The sequence below is a fragment of the Thalassophryne amazonica genome, chromosome 4 (assembly GCF_902500255.1).
Source record: "Thalassophryne amazonica chromosome 4, fThaAma1.1, whole genome shotgun sequence".
Lineage (NCBI taxonomy): Eukaryota > Metazoa > Chordata > Actinopteri > Batrachoidiformes > Batrachoididae > Thalassophryne > Thalassophryne amazonica.
Window position 1 is genome coordinate 4479257 of NC_047106.1, and position 5754 is coordinate 4485010.

A 5754-nucleotide genomic window follows, 5' to 3' on the forward strand; every position below is an offset into this window, starting at 1 on the left:
AGCTTAAAATTTATTAAACATCATTGTTGTGATTCTAATGTCACCATATTAATTAATCTAATGAAGTTATTTGACCAACTCAATAATTTTCTTGTTGATAAGTTGATATATTTCCTCATAAATTTTCACATCATGTAACAGGTGGGGGTCATTTTTGGATCACTTGAATGAACAGTAATTAATTATTACATTATTACCTAACAATCAGTTGTTCTGATTGTTATGTTCAGTTGTATGCAGATGACAATCTAATGTATGTATCAAAATCATGTTCATCACAAAACAAAGTGGAACTAAAAGCTGGAGGTCAGACAGCTAATTGGTATTTCACAATTGCAAAATCTACTTCTCACACTTCACACACACACACACACAGACAGACACACACACACTCACTGATTTTTGGTGCAAGAAATCTATACGCTCTATCCCCCCCCCCCACCCCAAAAAAAATGACAGCACAATTATCTGTTGTTATTTTTTATTGATTTTGATTTATTATGAAATGACATACTGATGGTATTACATGAGAATATTAATTTTATATTGGCTGTCGTTTTAGTAATTGATTTTTTTGTGCCAATTTTGCTGTTATTTAGCAGAACACAACAAAATTAAAATGTTTTCGGTAGAGTTTGTATATATGCTGTTTTTCCAATTATTCATTGTATCATTTTTAACACTTTTTAATGGATGATTTATGACCCAAACCGACAACTTCATTGGCATCATCATATTTTAATGCACGTTTGTTTGTTGTAGTTTGATTGGTTATTCAGAATTTTTCCACCCAGTTATTTCTACTTTTCTCAAGCTATAAATTTCTGATGTTTCCTGACTAACAGACCTTAGAATGTCAGGACGGGGAACCTGACATCTGACATTGTAACCATGAACACAGGTACACCACAGGGGTGTGTGCTTAGTCCGGCACGCTTCACTCTCTTCACCCTATTACTGTGTCCCTACTCACTCCTCCAACACCCTGATAAAGTTTGCTGACAACAATACGGTGGTAGGCCTTAGCAGGGATAACCACAAGACCTGACATAAGGAGGAGGTCAAACACCTGGCAGAGTGGTGTGCAAACAATGACCTAGACCTCAATACCAAAAAACCAAGTAGGTCACCATAGACTTCAGGAGGACCAGGAGAGTCTCAAAGCCCCCACTACACATCAGCAGAGAAGAGGTGGAGAGGGTGAACTCAGTCAGGTTCCTTGGCAGCCACATCACCAAGGATCTGACATGGACATTAAACACCCACAACCTGGTGAATAAAGCCCAGCAGAGGATGTTCTTCCTGAGGAAGCTGAAGCAGGCTGGTTTAGATCCACAGCTGCTGAGGAACTTCTACAGAAACACCATCGAGAGCATCTTCTACCAGGGCTGCACAGTGTGGTACAGCAGCTGCATGGCAGAGGACAGAAAAGCTGTGTCCCGTGTGGTGAAGACAGCACAGAGGATTGTAGGAGCCGAGCTCCCGGGCGTAGACTCTGTATATGTTGAGCGCTTGCAGAGGAAAACACGGGCCATCTGCAGGGACAACAGCCACCCAGGACATTCCCTGTTTGCTCCTCTGCTGTCGGAGAAGAGGTACCGCACTGTAAGGACACAGACTGGTAGGCTAACAAACACTTTTCCCCAGCGCTGTAGATTCCATTAGTGTGCCTACATAGAGATAGTGGAGTCAAATCAGAACACGGTGCCATTTTGGTTCCAACTGTGCTGAACTACTGAATGAACCTTTAATGTTTTTACCATTTTTAAAAATCATTTAACCTCATACAGCAACACATCCAGGTACAGGTGCTATCAAAATAAATATAAAATAGTTAAGCTATCAAATTTACATAAATTTACAATTTATGATGATTTATTTAATTAATTTCAATGCACGTCATTGCATGATGTGCGTGACAGTCTAAAGTTCTCCCTCTCTGGATTCTGCTTTATTCTGGACTGACTTGACAACAAGCTCAACAAGCTTTTCTTTATACAATCATCACCTCCAAATCAAAGGTCAGCTGCACATTTTCCTCTTTTATCGACTTTGTGCTGTAAAGTTGCAGACTTTTCTGATCCGTTTGTAATCAGCGTGCGCACTGTAAAAACTATTAGACAAAGGACTGAAAGCAGAAACGTGTCAAATCACAGCCGGCTGTGATTTGACACGTTTCTGCTTTCACTGCGCAGTCTGAGCACAGTGTGAAAAAAAATAAACTTTTAATCACAGAAATGACTCCGGTCCCACATGCGAGGGGTTTAATGGAAATACATTGTGATCGGACGGGACATTTTATCAGATGTGAGCGAAAATCCATTATACAAAATCCATTATATATGGTGTTTATTACATGGAAAACAATACAAAAACTTTGGGACTTTTTTGTCCGGTGACTGTGAATGTCTGGTTTATATGATGATGGTTTAGTTGAGTTTTACTGAACAATAAATTTACCTCTCAAAGCTTTGATGATGAAGTCGCTTCCATCTCACACGACTGACTTTATTTTCCCAAATGATTCTTCTGTTTGGATCTGAAGGGAATCTGTACATCTTGAAGCCCTTGTTGTGTCTATTTGTGCCTCGAAATGCACAACAACCCGGGATTTTCAGCAAATACATAAATAAAATAGCTGGATTTACAGCGAAGGCTATTTTGAACCCAAGATGGCAGCATGAGGTTTTTTTATTTTTTCGACTCTTCATGTCATCACTCTCTCTATCTGGGCACACTGGATGCCATCACTCCACCCCGGCCCCTCCCACAAACACAAACACAAACACTGAGAAACGGATATCAACATGTGCAATAAATAATACAGCCCGTTCTAAAACTATCCTACGTCACTGAGCATTAAGCACCTTAAAATATGAAGCACATTTTGTATTTAATGAGGTCTTGTCATCCTGTGAAGCTGCTTGTTGCTTTTTAAAGCTGTTGTTGTGTTGTTTTTTGTGTATAGCTGTATGGAAAGTGCCACTAGAATTTGATTGCAGAAATGCAATGACATTAAACATCTTTTCTATTCTATTCTATTCTATTCTACTGCTGAAAAACACTCATATATTAAGGATCCTTTAGACTGGATAAATCTGTAAGAAAACAACTGATCGTTCTTTTTACGAAAGTACCACTTTTCTGTAGATTCCATGTTGAAGTTAACTTGTGGCAGATATTGTCTTCTTTTTGTTTATTTGGGTTTACTTTTTGCCCATTTTTGTTGTTTGCCTTAAACATAATTTTGACGTTTATGTTCACTATACTTTTGTTTGTGTGATGCTTCGGTTTACAGGACAGCCTCCAAAATGAAAAGGTAACACCTCGAGGGGTTTATCCTGGTATATAATAGTATATTTCTGTCTTTTTCCGTTCAAATGTGGCTGGTGGTTTATTGCAGCGTGCCGTGTACAGTATATGTCTATAAAATCCATGTGGAGTTATGTCCACTGCAGATGCCGAAATAGCATGTTGTTAAACTGATTCATGAAGTGTGTCGCCTCAACATTTTTTAATGTTTTATTGATGCAGGAGGGCCACAGCATCAATGAATGGATCCTGGTAAACTCTAATGGCCTGGTGCTGTCTGTGTTTGTCTGCCTGTGGTTGGTACAAGGTAAATTCTCCAACTGCGTGTGCTTGGAGCCACATGCACCTCCAGGCCTGGATGTCAGGGTCAGACTATTTTCAGTTCAGTTACTGGCCTAAGCCCAGCACCCTCCCTGGGCTCAGATGCTGGCTCACCAGACTCTCCTGCCTCCTCTGCTTCCCACCTGTCCCTGGCTGCGAGCCTCCCTGGTTGGCCCGCCGGCGTGGAAAATCAGCCTTTGATGGGCCTGTGGGGACTAGAGGAGGGGATGGTCCGGGCTGGGGAGAGGGGGTGGAAGATGAAAGCCCTGGGAGGAGCAGCATGCACTGACTGACAGGGCCTGACACTGGAAGATCTGGCTCCTTCCCTCCAGCAGACTGGCCTCCAGAAATGGGTTCCATACCTCAGCATCATGACCATCTTCACATGAGGAGCACTTGTTCAAAAGCAGGATTCCCATCAAATTAATGTTGCATTAAATACAGTCTGACTAAATTATAAAATGAGTTTTCAACTTCTCAAAGTGAACTTTCAGTTTCAATTTATTTTGATTTATACAGCACCAAATCACAACACAGCTTCACACAAGTAAGATCTAGGTGTGCATGAACCCGGTGCAAGAGTTCGTGCACACACCGGTGTCGTTTGAGCAGGAATAGTGCCAGGTGCAGCATATCACACCGTTTATGTGGTATAAATAAAAAATAAAAACCACCTGTTACATGTGGAACCACATCACACCACTTATGTGGAATAATTTAAAAAAAGAGAGAAAAACACACCACCCACTGGACACAAACTCATGCCTTTCAAGAGCTCTGATTGCCAGTCAGCAACTTTACCACTGAGCTATGGAGCTGTTCTTTGAAAGCTGCAGGAATCTGCATCATATCAGGAAGAACATGGAAGTATTACAAAAAAAAAAAAAAAAAGTAAAATCACACACCATATAAAAACGTCGCATTTATCAAGCAAGTAATACAAGTATGATCTGTTCTGTTCCTCTGTAAATGACCCATGGTCACAGACATACAGTCATGAAATGACATGAATGAGAAGCAGTTCGCTCATCTCATTCATGTCCACATCTTCTGGTGCATCTCCAACCAGCCACGCGTGTCTTGTGGATGACGTGCCGCAGGACACCGCGTCATGTGGAACAGAGCTCACGTGGGTGATGTGACAGTGAGATCGCCTGCTGCGTGTTCTGATCTGACGGTCCGTTTCAACCTGGGAGCAGCCTGTCCATGTGCGCGCCGTGTGCATGACGTGCAGGACGTCGTGACAGTGATATATGTATTTATTTATGTCCACTTGATAACAGCAAACAGACACACGTGCATCACAGTGGGCGGTTGTTTGTCCATGTCCATCCAAACACAGTACGTGGTGCCCAGCTAGGCTGTCCAGATCTACAGATTTCCAAAGCCGTTTCAGTGGGAGGACACACCTCCTGTCAGTTCTCAGCACACACACCAAAGCCACACTCGTATGGGACTTAGACAAATTTCTCTGCGGGTACCAAAGTGATTATCTGCAGTCTGTTATTGTGCCAAGAGTGCGACTGGCCACACATTTTCTAAGTGCATGCGAGCGGTGTTAGATGTTTGTGCATGTCACCTGGAATTTGGCCAGCACCAGCTGCGAGATGGTGCGATGGGTTCGCACAGCACGCACTTTGTCTTTCAGGCACTTGTGTGCACAAATAGTTGTAGCAACAGGTGTATGAGGCGTTGGAGGCAGGGTTATACAGTTTGCACACGATTCCTGCATCATGGGCACTAAGTGTGCACGTCTTCCAAACTTTGCATTGTGTGTGAAGGGGCCCTAATAAATGAACATACAGCTTTTGTTTCTTACATTGCTGTCAGTAATCAAAAGTTAGGGAGGCATACCTGACAACATTTGTTGGTCAACTGTGTCTTTGCCATCCATTCTAGAAATGCAGTGCAGCATACGTTCTGCCAGGAACACTCAGAATTCTAAGTGCTGTAACAGCTGTAACCTCCAATAGGAAGCAGCTGGTCCACCTTTTATTCCTCCAGTCACAGCCAATAGGGGATGTACACATCATTTATAAAATGTCAATTTTTTCTCACTCTCCTTTGCTGTTTGCAGTTGCTGACCTGGACACTACTTCCTCCATCCTTCTATTATAGGCC